The sequence below is a fragment of the Chionomys nivalis genome, chromosome 1 (assembly GCF_950005125.1).
Source record: "Chionomys nivalis chromosome 1, mChiNiv1.1, whole genome shotgun sequence".
Lineage (NCBI taxonomy): Eukaryota > Metazoa > Chordata > Mammalia > Rodentia > Cricetidae > Chionomys > Chionomys nivalis.
Window position 1 is genome coordinate 115,942,742 of NC_080086.1, and position 16,280 is coordinate 115,959,021.

Genomic DNA, 16,280 nt, shown 5'->3' on the forward strand with positions numbered 1-16,280 from the left:
TAAAAGTGTGATCAGGCCAAACATGGTGCTACACAGCTACAAAACCAGGTTTGAGGAGAAGGTGGGAATATTGAAAATTAAAGGCCAGCCTATTGCAAGATCCTGTTTAGAAAACAAAATATCAGGTTCGTGGGCATACTGGATGCGGCTCACTGGTAGAAAGGGGTCCCTACTTAGATCTCCAGCACGATCAATAATAATGCTGCATGTTCTAGAAGAAGAAGAAAAAGCTTTCAGAAATATAAAGTACACAAGAAACTGAGAGAGCCCACAGATCACAGCAATGTGAATGAGTAAGTTTGTGGAGTTGCAGGTAGTTTTCTTCCTACTACCTGTCACCTACGGTACCAAGATGGTGACCATTAGATGTCACGTCACTTTCTTCCTAATGAGGTGGAAAGGGAAGCAGGAAGTAATGTGAATCAAAGCCCTTGCCAGTTGCCAGTTTCAAGTTTTATGCCTTGTTTGAAAAGAACTGTATTTTGAGCTGAGAACAGCTCAGTATATTGTGCTTTCCAGTGCTCTGTAGTCTTCTTCTTCTTCTTCTTCTTCTTCTTCTTCTTCTTCTTCTTCTTCTTCTTCTTCTTCTTCTTCTTCTTCTTCTTCTTCTTCTTCCTCCTCCTCCTCCTCCTCCTCCTCCTCCTCCTCCTCCTTCTTCTTCTTCTTCCTCCTCCTCCTCTTCCTCCTCCTCCTCCTCCTTCTTTTTCTTCTTCTTCTCATGGTAAAGACTCATATGACAGGTTTCTTGGTAGCACATTTTGACATTTTGGAGAACATCACTGTTAGGCTGTCTAAGAAAAACCATTTCAAAAGTAGCCTGCCTTTCAGTATTTTAGATATTAATAGCAATGGACCTTATGAAGATCACCTCACACTTTAAAGTTAAAAGCAAAGAAACCACTGTACCATGTTGAAATCTCTGAGAAGAGTTTGGATGGCTATGTATGGGTGCTATGCAAAAAACAGTGCATGGAAGCTTCCTAAATTGGAGAACAATTATATTTCTAAGACTTCTGACTGGAAGCTCTGATTTGGCTGGAAAAGGCCATACTGCTAAGCAATGTGTTTAAAATATCAGATTTTGGAAGGGTTTGACATATTTCAGTGATAGAATTCTACTTCTCCAGATAGCTTGCAGTGCAGAGTTATTTTCCTTTCTGTGTTCTTGCTTCTTGCTTCTCTTGATGCCCCTTCCTCCACCTTATTCTTTTTCTTCACATTTTATGCTTTAAAATAGCATATGCAATATTTGATTTCACTATGGCATTTAAAAATTATTTCTGTTGATTCTCCTCATCCATCTTCTCTCCCATCCTTGTGCTATGAATACCATTGGTTAAAAGAGAAGCTGCTCTGGGCCTATAAATAGGACAGAATAGAGTTAGGTGGGAAAAAAACTAAACTGAATGCTGGGAGAAAGAAGGAGGAGTCAGGAGAAGCCATAGAGTCGCCAGAGAAGAGAGATGTGAACTGCTAGCCAGAACCTTGCCTGTAGGCTACAAACCTCGTATTGCTTTATTGCACACAAAGCTGTCTACAGCTGCAGAGAAATCTTCAGGTTGATTTTCATGAAGGGTAATCCTTGAAAGTAAGATAAAAATATCCTAAGTTGTGAGATGAGGTTGCTGTGAATGAGGAAATACTCCCATCCTCTCTCTACCACCATTCATGCTCGGCAGAAGTTTCTGTCATTTCCTCTTCACTGCTCACTCTGTTTGGAAATCCCCCTGTGCTTCACTCAATATAGTCTTAAGAACTGCAGTCAATGTGGTTTAAAAATATTTGGGGTAAACAACAAAAGAAATTGCAGTGACATTGACATAATTAATATATTTAACTTATTCAGCACATTCTACTTCAGAATTTAGAAATATTTAGTGAAGAACATGCAGCATCTCTATTTTTCTCAGTTGTGGGGAGTAAAGGAAGCCTTAAATAAGTGAAGGACACGGCCATATTAAGAGCCAAAAAGTCTCAGTCTCAAGGAAATGACAAAGCCCCACTCCAACCCCCGGGATTAGAGCAGTGGCAAGGCTCAGGCCCACATGCAGATGTTGACAGTGTATGCAGACTATGTCCACCATAGCTTCTTCCCTCCAGAGAAAAGGATGAAGACTGCTCCCCTATGGAGACTTCTCTCGCTAACCAAGCTCTATCCCATAAACCCGACCTTCTTTCTTATCTGCATGTAGTAACAGTGCCTCCTTATTCAGGTCCAAGCAATAAACCTCCTCTTTTCTGCTATCTATAATGAACACACCGAGCTTCTGAGGCCATGCGGCTTCTCCATCAGTGTCCAGCCCAGTCCACCGTATCCCAGCTCTTTCATGTGTCAGTGTGTGTGTCTGTTTGTCATGTCTTTGTTCCCTCACTGCTCCAGTCAGGACTGTGCCTGAGCCTAGCAAGGACTAGGCAGACCAAAGAATTCTTGGAACTAAAGTTATAGGTGTTTGGAAATTTCCTTGTGGTTGTATGTAAATGGCATAGGATCCTCTGTAGGATCCAGTACTTTTAACCACTGAGCCATCTTCCAGCACCAGAACTTCTTATTCATATCCGACTGGAATTTAGTGTGTATTCTCAACCTTTTCTCAAGGACTGCGGTTTTAGAAGCTGGGTCACACCATGCAGCATCTGTGTTGGTACCAGTCTCACAATTTATCAGGGACTTATTTTGTGTGAGGCCAGAAATCACTGGAGTCACTCCAGTTCAGATAGTGGCAGAAGGCAAAGAAAGGGATCGAGAAAGCTGGGCTGAAATAAATTCATGTCCATTTAAGAAGTCCCATACAGTTGCTTAAAAATGGGAGCAGGGGATGAGCAGGAACTGGAATGTGATTCCGAGGGCCTATGGAAGGAAGTCAAAATGGAGGAAACTTGTTTTGAAATAGTAAAAATTTTTGTTGTTGTTGTTGTTATTTGTTTGTCTCCTCCATAAAGGAGGAAAGAAACCTGAACATTAATGGGAGACAAAAATAAGTCTCTGTAACTGCACTGAATTTGAAATAGAAAGTTGGCTACACAGCTCCAAATAATGTAAATATGAGACAATCAAACCACAGGTTAATTCTGTTCGGAGTTGAAGAGACAAAAGAATACCTAGGCCTTAATGAGGAGAAAGAAGTCAAGAGGGTAGGAGCATAGGCCAAGGGGTTCTGGATACGAAGGCAGAGGCCTGGGGGATTTAAATATAGTTTTCATAAAGCAGAAAGTCTCTCCTCCAGACACTAAAGGCTTATGCACATAGAAATGACTTGCTTGATCCTGTTTATTTCCCCGTGGATGTCTGATGATCTTTCATTATTTCATCCAATAGTAGGTTATGAGATGAGTTGCTTTCTTCCTCCCCAGCGGTCTCTGTGCCTTTCTATGAACTCAACAATGCTTTGGGAAGTAAAATCATTTTGTCAGCATCTGAGACAATTACTCTGTTCACCTGTGTGTGTGTGTGTGTGTGTGTGTGGTGTGTCGGGGGGTGTTTTGTCCATCTTCATGTTCAGGGTCCTATTTAGATCTTTCAAATTTATCCTACTTGGACTTTTCATTGATATGTGAACTTACATGTATCTAAGTTAAAAGGAACTACAATTTTACTTGGTATATAACCATCCTTCAATAAACAGAAACAGACAATAAAAATTGAAGAGGAAGGCACTGGAGTCCCCAGACAAAGTATCCAACTCAAGGCATTTCTGCTTGTAAAACCTAGAGAGTAATCACATATCAGATGAGGGGTCAGTCTATAACAAGCAGCCAGATGGGAGACAAGATGGGACCCCTTCTGAAATGAAAGTAATTAAGAGGCAATCAGATATGTTTAGTATTTGGGAAGATATTTTTGCTTCTTGACAAAAATGTTAGGGCATTAAGAAAACTGTGGAGCATATGAAGAATCACACAATAAATTAGCATATTGAGCACTATTTTCATTTTTTTAATGTATGTATAGGTTATATTATAGAAAAGCAATATTTTCACTTTACAAACCTACCTACATAGAAAATGTACGTTGTCATGTAAACAACACAAGCTCTATAATAGCCCCAACATCTCCCTGCTAAGTAATCCTTCTCCAGGCCCAAACCGAATGGTCAGTGTTGACTTCAGTCTTTCCTTTTCTTCAGTTTCATATAAATATCATACAAAACCAATGTCCTTTGCAGATTTTGAAGTTTAACTTTTACCACTTAGCTTAATGCATTTGTGGTCCATGCTTATGACTACATGTATAAGTAATTTGTTTTTTTAATCACAAAGTAATATTATATTGTATGGTTTTATCATGGGGTTTTATTTTAAGTTTCTCAGTTTTGGAGATCACAAGTATAAACTTTAATAAAAGATTGACTTTAATTTGAATGAGCAAATGTGGTAACAGAAGCAAAATGTCATTATATGTACAGCAATGAAAATTCTATCACATCAAGGAAAGGTTATTTCTAAAAAGATAATGTAATAGAGAGAGCTTATTGAAGATAATTTATTAATAAAAACACTGGTAAATAGTATCTAAACATTTAAATTAGAAAATAGGAATATAGCATTATAATTTGTAAATGTGGAGGAAGAGGAAATTATCTAAATGATTTAAAAAATATTGTCCTCTAGAAAATTAAAAATATTAACTCAGAAAACTACAGAAGTTTTTCTTGATTTGGTTTTTAATTTTTAAAATTTTGTTAATATCCAAATAGTTTCAATTTTTAATAGTATGCATTTATTAGAATGAGTAAATGAAAAGACAGGTGACATTGTTCTTCAGAATGCTTGAAATACCTGCATATATGACCATGCTCCCAAACTTGCTTTCTGCTCTTGGAGTCCATCTGTCATTTATTTCTGTTCCTTTTTTATATAAGCCAATATCCTTTTGGAAAAAGAATATTTCTCTACCTTTTTCTGAATAACACCATCTTCTCTTCTCACTATACCATAAAATCTTTAGTTTCCATGTGTGCATGTGACAAAATGAAAGGTGGTTTATATAAACTCAGTGTTCCCTGGGCTGCATCCACTTAACAAGGGGTGCAAGAATTTTAACTCCATACCAGGTTGCTCATACCTAAATTTACAGTCTCAAATAATAAGCTCAGATCTCATGATCCAACTACTACCAAAAATATGGTAATTCCCAGATTAAATGACTAAGGAAATTACTTATGGGATCAAGGTTTCCCTCTGCTGGAATAAAAGAATCCAATATGATATTTGCTCCAAATCAGCAAAACCATTCAGTAGTCCATAGAGAGGGGATTAGACAAAGGCAAGTCAATGGGGACCATGGGAAATATGGAACAGTGGAAAAAAACAGTCTCAAATGTGGTATGAAAAGGGCCAGGAATTAAGCTGCTTAGCAATACCAGAAGCTGTAGAAAAAGGAAGTAATTTTACACAGCCCAGCTTATTTCTCCTGGGACTGCAGTGTGACTGTTCCTTCAAGGATGCTTCCACTAGATTTCAGTTCTTTTTGGTTTAATAAGAATATATCCATGGGACTTTTTCAGGAATAAAGAAGTTGCTATCAAGTAGGTTAGTAAAGCTGTGAAGAAAAGAGGCTATGTGTCAAACTCATCACTTATTTCTCTAGTTTATTGACATAAAGGAGGCATACAATACAGTAATAGCAGGGTGAAACCATTCTGGTCTCTAGGTGAAGCATTATAGCATATACTGCATGCTGGGAGTTCCCTAGATCATCAATCAAGTGGAATTCTAAGAATTCTTCTAAGATATATGCAATTTTCAAAGTATTTTGCATTCCTTATCTCATTAATCACCTGTAATACTGGACTCAGATATTTAATTTTAATCATCAACTTGACTGAATTTAGAATTACCCAGGAGACATGCTTTTGTGAGGAGGTATTTCTAGACAGGGTCAGCTTAGGAGGGGGGACACACTCTGGAATGTGTATGGCTCCATTTCATGGGCTGCTGTCTTGTATTGAACATCATAGGGAAAAAAGAAGAAATTGAGTCCAGCACCAGCAACAATCCTTCTCTGCCTTCATATGGCTACAATGTGACCGGTCTTCCCAGCTATGGCGGAGTGAAACAGGGAACCAAATTAAACCCTCTTATTCAAGTTGCTTTCTGGAAATATATAAGATACTCAGATGTCTAAAGTCCGTCTTGTTCTTTGCAAAGTTCTATCCCTGATGCTTCTGTTCAATGGAATCAAAGGGACTTAATGGAGTTTTGACTACCACTGTGGTTGCATACTTGCAAGCATCGTTTTCTTTTCAAATTCTCCATTTGAAGTTTGTAATAATACTTTCTGAGGCTCCACAAAATTAAAAAAATTTAAGAAGTCCTTCAAACAAGGATGAAGCTGTCTAACTTTTTATTATTTTATATCTCATCTCCGAATTACTTTTCAAAGTTTCCAATTAATATATTTCCAAGAAGTTTGAGAAGCTAAAATGTAGACAGAGTTTCTGTTCCACCTGGTCCCTCAGCTATTAAGTCCCAAAGAAACATACAAAGGCTTATAATAATTAAACTGTTTGGCCAGTTAGCTCAGGCTTATTATTAACTAGTTCTTACAACTTAAATTAACCCATAAATCTTGTCTATGTTAGCCATGTGGCTTGGTACCTTTTATCAGTGAAACACTCTCATCCTGCTTCTACATCGGACTGGTGACTAAAGACTGAGTCTTTCCTCTTACCAGAATTCTTCTAGTCTGGTCAACCCGTTATAATTCCTGCCTGGCTACTAGCCAGTCAGTGTTTTACTAAAATACAAGTGACAAATCTTTACAGGGTATAAGAGCATTGTCCCACAGCACTAAAGCCTGCAGTAAGCAATGCTGGCTGCTGTGCATTGTGATCACATGTGGTGGCATCAGTATAGACTATTCAGACTTGTTTCACATGAATATCGGCATGAACAAAATCATTTTGGGAAAGCAATATGGCAACTAAATAGTAGTGTGTTTGATGAAATCTCTCAGATAACATGAAATCCAGAATGGCACGTACATGACATCCATATGTTCTTTGAGTGTGTAGGACAGAAAGTCTGAGCTCACTTTCGGGTTTTGAAAACTCACCAGTTTTTGAGCTGGAAATTCCACCAATCCCTGAGCTCAAAAACCCCACTAATCTCTGATTTTGAAATCCCACCATTCCCAGGCCACCTCTCCAAGAAACCCAATATAAAGTCTGCCTCCTGCTCAGTTCTTTGCTGTTTCTTACCAGAGCAGAGGCAGCCAGACTCTTCTCTCTTTCACTATATATCACTTATATGAGGTTTGTTGTTGGTGAAGCATTACTTTGTGTTATTCCTTGGCTCTTAACTGATAGAATTCCTTTCTGTTCCCCTCAGAACTGCAACACTTCTATGAAGGTTGGGGAACCTTGCCTCTCAGAACTTTAACACTTACATGGAGAGGGCACACAGCAGTGCTGTTTGCTGGTCACCTGTCTCCCCCAGAGGAAGCTTGCAGCAGGATGTGCACATTCATGGTGTACCTGATCTGATCCACTGCACTCATTTAATGATGGGAATTCAGGTGACCAAGTTGATTGACATCATGTCCAAAACAAACCCGAGGTGTCCAGCTGTGACCTTCATCTCTACATTTTAAAATAATTCCCTTCTATTGGCTTTTGAGAAAAATTCCATTTAAATTTGGACTTGCCCTATTTTTTTCTTATATTTTTAGAATACTCCTTTAGTAACCAAGTGGTTAAATAATCTTAAATGATTTAGGGGAAAAGAAACATCCATGTGTAATATTTCTCATTGCAATTAAATGGCAAATGGGTGTGAAGTGTAAATTAATACTTGATATTTAAGAAACACCTCAAAGTAAACTGAGAAGGCAAGTCAGGGGCTATGAATATACCTTGAAGTGGCCCAGAAAGATAAGCCAGCAAACATCCCATTATTTGTACAGATATAAAAATAAAAGCAATGGTTTTAGTATTCAGAATTACATTGTGAATTAGTAGTAGCATTTTTATTTTTTAAAATTTCTTCTTCTTTTTTTTTAGTTTAATGTGTTTTAATAACAAACTTACAAGAACAGCACAGAAGACAGACAACATTAAAAACATGTACTTGCATGTAGGACAACTCAGTTAGAAAAGTATAGTGAATGATGGAATCTACTGTATGATAAAAATGCTACAAATACCATTTAGTTGCCATCAATAAGAAATTTACTTATTTTAAAAAATCCAAATGCTGGCATTGTCCAGAAAATTTTAACAGGTTTATTTATAATTGTTATAAAGTTGAACTGTTGAAATGTGTTCACTGAAACATTTTGCTTACATTAATGCTTTACATCTTGCATTTATATTAAAAATTCACACACAAATGAAAATGGAAAAACTGCCAATACCTGATTTCTGTCCCCTATTTTTCCACTCACAATCACATACTTAGGTACCTTTTGACCCCATGGAAAAAAATATCTAAAATTCAGAACTACTGATAAGAGGAAGAAGAGGAAAAAATTATTTTGAAAATAAAATGTTTCACCTCATAGTGGACTCTTTTTTTTCTTTTTTATTGAAAAAAAAATTTCCGCCTCCTTCCAGCCACTCCTTTCCCCCTCCTTCTCCAGTCCAAAGAGCAGTCAGGGTTTGCTGCACTGTAGAAAGTCCAAGGTCCTTCCCCCTCTATCTAGGTCTAGGAAGGTGATCATCCAAACTGGCTAGGCTCCCACAAAGCCAGAACATAAAGTAGGATCAAAACCCAGTGCTATTGTCCTTGGCATCTCATCAGCCCTCATTGTCCGCCATGTTCAAAGAGTCTGGTTTTATTCCATGCTTTTTCAGTTCCAGTCCAGCTGGCCTTGGTGAGCTCCCAATAGATCAGTCCCTCTGTCTCAGTGGGTGGGTGCACCCCTCACAGTCCTGACTTCCTTGCTCATGTTGTCCCTCCTTCTTCTCTTCATTGAGATCTTGGGAGCTCATTCCAGTGCTCCAATGTGGGTCTCTGCCTCTATCTCCATCCATCGCCAGATGAAGGTTCTATGGTGATATGCAAGATATTCATCAGTATGGCTATAGGATAGGGCCATTTCAGGTTCCCTATCCTCAGCTGCCCAAGGAACTAACTGGGGACATCGCCCTGGGCACATGGAAGCCCCTCTTGCCAATCCTAAGATGGCAGCCTTAATTAAGATATATGCATCCCTGCTCCCATATCCATCCTTCCTTTATCCCAACCATCCCAATTCCCCAAGTTCCCCCCATCCTCCCCTTTTCACTTTTACTCCCCATCTCCCCTTACCCCCATCCCACCTCACCCCCAAGATCCCAATTTTTTGCCCGGCAATCTTGTCTACTTCCCATATCCAGGAGGATAACTATATGTTTTTCTTTGGGTTCACCTTCTTATTTAGCTTCTTTAGGATCAGAAATTATAGACTAAATGTCCTTTATTTATGGCTAGAAACCAATTATGAATGAGTACATCCCAAGTTCATCTTTTTTGGGTCTGGGACACCTCACTCAGGATAGTGTTTTCTATTTCCATCCATTTGCATGCAAAATTCAAGATGTCATTGCTTTTTACCGCTGATGAATACTCTAATGTGTATATATTCCACACTTTCTTCATCCATTCTTCCATTGAAGGACATCTAGGTTGTTTCCAGGTTCAGGTTATTACAAATAATGCTGCTATGAACATAGTTGAACAAATGCTTTTGTAATATGATAGAGCATCTCTTGGGTATATTCCCAAGAGTGGTATTGCTGGGTCTAGGGGTAGGTTGATCCCGAATTTCCTGAAAAACCGCCACACTGATTTCCAAAGTGGTTGGACAAGTTTGCATTCCTACCAGCAATGGATGAATGTACCCCTTCCTCCACAACCTCTCCAGCAAAGGCTATCATTGGTGTTTTTTATTTTAGCCATTCTGACAGGTGTAAGATGATACCTCAGAGTTGTTTTGATTTGCATTTCTCTGATCACTAAGGAGGTTGAGCATGACCTTAAGTGTCTTTTGGCCATTTGAACTTCTTCTGTTGAGAATTCTCTGTTCAGTTCAGTGCCCCATTTTTTAATTGGGTTAATTAGCATTTTAACATCTAGTTTCTTGAGTTCTTTATATATTTTGGATATCAGACCTTTGTCTGTTGCGGGGTTGGTGAAGATCTTCTCCCAGTCAGTGGGTTGCCTTTTTGTCTTAGTGACAGTGTCCTTTGCTTTACAGAAGCTTCTCAGTTTCAGGAGGTCCCATTTATTCAATGTTGCCCTTAATGTCTGTGCTGCTGGGGTTATACATAGGAAACGATCTCCTGTGCCCATATGTTGTAGGGTACTTCCCACTTTCTCTTCTATCAGGTTCAGTGTGTTCAGATTGATATTGAGGTCTTTGATCCATTTGGACTTGAGTTTTGTGCATGGTGATAGATATGGGTCTATTTTCATTCTTCTACAGGTTGACATCCAGTTGTGCCAGCACCATTTGTTGAAGATGCTTTCTTCCTTCCATTGTATACTTTTAGCTCCTTTATCGAAAATGAGGTGTTCATATGTTTGTGGGTTAAAATCCGGGTCTTCTATTCAATCCCATTGGTCGACTTCTCTGTTTTTATGCCAATAAGATGCTGTTTTCCTTACTGTAGCTCTGTAAAAGAGTTTGAAGTCAGGGTTGGTAATGCCTCCAGAAGTTCCTTTATTGTATAAGATTGTTTTGGCTATCCTGGGTTTTTTGTTTTTCCATATAAAGTTGATTATTATCCTCTCAAGATCTGTAAAGAATTTTTATGGGACCTTGATGGGGATTGAATTGAATCTATAAATTGCCCTTGGTATAATTGCCATTTTTACTATGTTGATCCTCCCAATCCAAGAGCAAGGGAGATCCTTCCATTTTCTGGTATCCTCTTCAATTTCTTTCTTCAATGCCTTAAAGTTCTTGTCAAATAGATCTTTCACTCCTTGGTTAGAGGTACCCCAAGATATTTTATGCTGTTTGTGTCTATCATGAAAGGTGATGCTTCTCTGATTTCCCTCTCTGCTTCTATATCCTTTGTGGAGGGCAACTGATTTTTGGGAGTTGATCTTGTATCCTGCCACATTGCTAAAGGTGTTTATCAGCTGTAGGAGTTCTTTGGTGGAGTTTTTGGGGTCGCTTATGTACACTATCATATCATCTGCAAATAATGAAAGTTTAACTTCTTCCTTTCCAATTAGAATCCCCTTGATTTCCTTATGTTGTCTTATTGCTATTGCTAGAACTTCAAGCACTATATTGAAGAGGTATGGAGAGAGTGGACAGCCTTGTCATGTTCCTGATTTTAGGGGGATGGCTTTGAGTTTCGCTCCGTTTAGTTTGATGATAGCTGTCGGCTTGCTGTAATTAGCTTTTATTATAGTTAGGTATGACCCTTGTATCTCTAATCTCTCCAAGACTTTTATCATAAAGGGATGTTGAATTTTGTCAAATGCTTTTTCAGCATCTAATGAAATGATCATATGATTTTTTTCTTTCAGTTTATTTATATGATGAATTACATTGATAGATTTGTGTATGTTGAACCAGCCCTGCATCTCTGGGATGAAGCCTACTTGATCATAATGGATAATTTTTCTAATGTGTTCTTGGATTCGGTTTGCCAGTATTTTATTGTGAATTTTTGTGTCGATGTTCATGACTCAGATTGGCCTGTAATTCTCTTTCTTGGTTGGGTCTTTGTGTGGTTTTGGTATCAGGGTAACTGTAGCTTCATAAAAGGAACTTGGCAATGACTCTTCTGTTTCTATATTGTGAAATACATTAAGGAGTATAGGTATTAGGTCTTCTTGGAAGTTCTGGCAGAATTCTGCATTGAAACCATCTGTCCTGGGCTTTTTTTGGTAGGGAGGTTTTTGATAACAGCTTTTAATTCTTCACGACTAACAGGTCTATTTAGATTGTTCACCTGGTCCTGGTTTAACTTTGGTATATGGTATTTATCTTAAAAAGTGTCCATTTCTTTTACATTTTCAAATTTTGTGGCAGGCAGGCTTTTGTAGTAAGATCTAATGATTCTCTGAATTTCCTCTGTGTCTGTGGTTATGTCCCCCTTTTCATTTCTGATCATATTAATTTGTGCATTCTCTCTCTGCCATTTGGCTAGTTTGGATAGGAGTTTATCATTCTTGTTGTTTTTCTCCAAAAACCAGCTTTTTGTTTCATTGATTCTTTGGATTGTTTTTGTGTTTCTATTTTATTGATTTCAGCCCTCAGTTTGATTATTTCCAGTCTTCTACTCCTCCTAGGTGAGTCTGCTTCTTTTTTTTTTCTAGAGCTTTCAGGTGGGCTGTTAAGTCTCCAATGCGTTCTTTCTCTGTTTTCTTTAAGTGGGCACTTAGTGCTATGAACTTTTCTCTTAGGACAGCTTTCATAGTGTCCCATAAAGTTTGAGTATGTTGTTTCTTTATTTTCATTGAATTCAAGGAAGACTTTAATTTGTTTCTTAATTTCTTCCTTGGTCCAGGTGTGGTTCAGTAGTTGACTGTCCAGTTTCTATGAGTTTGTAGACTTTCTGGGGGCAGCATTGTTGTTGAATTCTAGCTTTAATCCATGGTGATCTGATAAGATAGAGGTGGTTACTAATATTTTTTTGTAACTGTGGATGTTTGCTTTGTTCTCGCGTATGTGGTCAATTTTCGAGAAGGTTCCATGAGCTGCAAAGAAGAAGGTGTATTCTTTCCTATTTGGGTGAAATGTTCTGTAGATGTCTGTTAAGTTCATTTGATTCATTACCTCCATTAATTCTCTTATTTCTCTATTAGGTTTCTGTCTGATTGACCTGTCCATTGGTGAGAGAGGAGTGTTGAAGTCTCCTACTATTAGTGTGTGTGGTTTGATGGCTGCCTTGAATTTTGGCAATGTTTCTTTTACGTAAGTGGGTGCTTTTATATTAGGGGCATAGATATTCAGGATTGAGACTTCATTCTGATGAATTGTTCCTGTTATGAGTATAAAATGTCCCTCTCCATCTCTTCTGATTGATTTAAGTTTGAAGTCAACTTTGTTAGAAATTAATATGGCCACACCCGCTTGTTTCTTAGGTCCATTTGCTTGATAAACCTTTTCCCAGCCCTTTACTCTGAGTAGGTGCCTGTCTTTGTGGTTGAGGTGTGTTTCTTGTAAACAGCAGAATGTTGGATCCTGTTTTCATATCCAATCTCTTAGCCTGTGCCTTTTTTATAGGTGAGTTGAGTTCATTGACATTAATTGATATTAATGACCAGTGGTTGTTAACTCCGGTTACTTTTTTGGTAGTAGAGTTTGTGTGTTTCCCTTCTTCGGCTTGTGCTGTTGAAGGGTCTCTAGATGTCGGAGTTATTGTGGGCATTGTTGGATTCCTTGGGTTGTGAATTTCCTTCTATTACTTTCTGTAAGGCTGGATTTGTGGCTACATATTGTTTAAATTTGTTTTTATCCTGGAAAAATTTGTTTTCTCCATTTATAGTGAATGAAAGCTTGGCTGGGTATAGTAGTCTGGGCTTGCATCCACCGTCTCTTAGTTTCTGCAGTACCTCTATCCAGGACCTTCTGGCTTTCATGGTTTCCATAGAGAAGTCAGGTGTAAGTCTGATAGGTTTACCTTTATAAGTAACTTGGCCTTTTTCCTTTGTAGCTCTTAATATTCTTTCTTTATTCTGTATGCTTTGTGTTTTGATTATTATATGGTGAGGGGATTTTTTTTTTGATCCAGTCTATTCCGTGTTCTGTATGCTTCTTGAACCTTCATAGGTATATCTTTCTTTAGGTTGGGAAAGTTTTCTTCTATAATTTTATTAAATATATTTTCTGGATCATTGAGCTGCACTTCTTCTCCTTCTTCTACTCCTATTATTCTTAGGTTTGGTCTTTTTATTGTGTCCCAGATTTCCTGAATGTTTTGTGATGGGAGTTTGTTGGATTTGCTTTTTTCTTTGATCAGTGTGTTTATTTTCTCTATGGTATCTTCAGAATCTGAGATTCTTTCTTCTATCTCTTGTATTCGGTTTGTTATGCTTGTTTCTGTATTCTCTATTCGTTTACCTAGATTTTCCATGTCCAGCCGGCCCTGTTTGTGTTTTCTTCTTTGCCTCCATTTCAGTTTTCAAGTCTTGAACTGTTTCCATATCTGTTTGATTGTTTTTCCTTGGTTTCCTAGGGTATCATTCACTAATTACTCAATTCTTCAAACTTTCTGTTATACTTCTCATCCATTTCTATAAGGGTGTTTTTTACATCTGTTTAAGGGCCTCTATGACTTTCATAAAGTCAATTTTTTCTACTTCTTCATGATTAAGGTGTTCATGTCCTCCTGTTGTAAGGTCGCTGGGTTCTGCTGGTTTCATGTTGTTTTTCAGATTGTTGGGTAAATTCTTGCATTGGCACCTGCCCATCTCTTCCTCCAAATGCTCCCCTATGGATCTTCTATTACAGGATTAGGTCTCCTTGCCCACTAATGTACCTTCCCAGTGATGTCACTCCCCAGTGATAGCTCTCCTGGTGCCTTGATCAGATCTCCCTGCCCAATGATGGCTCTCCTGGTGCCACGATTGGATCTCCGTGCTGCTTGGGTAGCTCATAAACAAAGGGCTTACCTTGCTTGCTGCAGGCAGGCTATTGAGACAAAGGAACTACCGCCCTCCCAGTTGCCCTCACAATTTGGTCCCAGCGCCCGAACAGGCTGAGCTGGGTGATGTTATGTGCCCAAAGAGGGGAGGGAGGCAGAAGGGGGGGGTTCTGGATGCAAGCTGGGTGGGGTAGAAAGGAGAGGCAGTATCTGGGGGGAGTATAGCCCCTGCAGGAAGACCAGGAAGTATAGGGGGTATGAGGAATGTCTGAGTTCCTTGTCCCAGGCTGCTGCCGCCTCATAGTAGACTCTTAAGCACGTTTTCCGTGTATGCAGCGTGCTAGCTGCATATCTTTTGGCATAATTGTTAACTTTTGGCATGGATAGCACACAGGTTGGTATTTTCAAAAAGGCCAACCAGATAGGCCTCACTTGCCTCCTGCAAAGCACCAATAGCTGCACTCTGGAAATGCAGATCTGTTTCGAAGTCTTGCACCAGACGCTGAAAGGGGAGTTTGTGGATCAGAAGTTCAGTGGATTTCTGATAGCGTCTGATTTCACGGATTGCCACAGTACCAGGCATGTAACGATGTTTCTTCACCCCTCCAGTAGAGGGCACACTCTTGCGAGCGGCTTTTGTAGCCAGTTGTTTCCTGGATGCTTTACGGGCAGTCTGCTTTGTACAAGCCATGGTATAGGCACCTCCTTACTTACCCCACTTCTCTTTCAGCTGGAGCTCGGCAAGCGAGAGGCGGCGCTGGCATTAGAGAGCGGCGGCGCGGGGACGGCTGCGAATACCTTCATTATTCTTCTTATTAACTTTAAGTATATGGACCTTTGTAAATAAATACCACATGTATGCACATTGTCCACTGAGGCCAGAAAAGGATGCTAAATACCCCAGTGCTGGAATACAGGCAGCTGTGAGACTGCTGAGATGATGTTGAGAACTGCACGAGAGTCCTTCAGAAGAGCAAAAATACTCAACCCCAGAACATTCTCCCCCCATCCCAAATATCTCTATTTAAATGGTTTCCTTGAATTGCCCCAGCTTAAAATTCTATGTGGTGATAAGTGCTGACCAACTAGACAGTGTTTATTGTGGTAAGACCTGAGAATGTCTCAGCAAACTGATTCTGAAAGCTTAGTTCTTCCGTAAGTCAGTTCTACAAGAATGCTCTCATGGATGGAGCTATTGTTCTAAGCAATAAATGTGAATTTACATTTATAGCCAATTAGATTTTTAGAAACAAAAACGATTAAAATCTGAATTTAATTTTTCATAGAAGCACACATTAATGTACATTCGAGGTCAAAGTCATGATGACAAACTTTTTTGGGGAAAAATACACACACACACACACACACACACACATTAAACTATTCAAATACTCTCCTTAAGAGAACATTAGTCCACAAGGTAGCCAATTTGGTAGTCAATCATTTTATCTGCATTGAGTGTAACTCACTGGTAACTTGTGTCTTGTTTTATGGAAATAGATGAGTTGTTCATTAGTGTAAAACTAAAGGGAGCTCTCAAAAGGCACACTTTAGGTGATTGGAAGCAACACTTTGGAGTCTGAATGGCTAAGGATGCAATAATGAGATGCATGTTTTTCATAGTCTCATTTTTATTTTGGTTCCTCTTAGTGAATGCAGGGAGACAGCATGTTATTGCTCTTTGTTACATTCAAATTTAGGATCCATTTTTTTAAAGTGACATGGGAACCCTAATTTTCTTACATAATGTTT

General features: G+C 38.8%; 1 pseudogene; it reads right to left on the reverse strand.

Annotated features, from left to right (window-relative positions):
- Window positions 1–14,839: 14,839 nt before the first annotated feature.
- On the reverse strand, window positions 14,840–15,219 carry LOC130873781 (histone H3.3 type 2-like; annotated as a pseudogene).
- Between the last annotated feature and the right edge of the window lie 1,061 nt (window positions 15,220–16,280).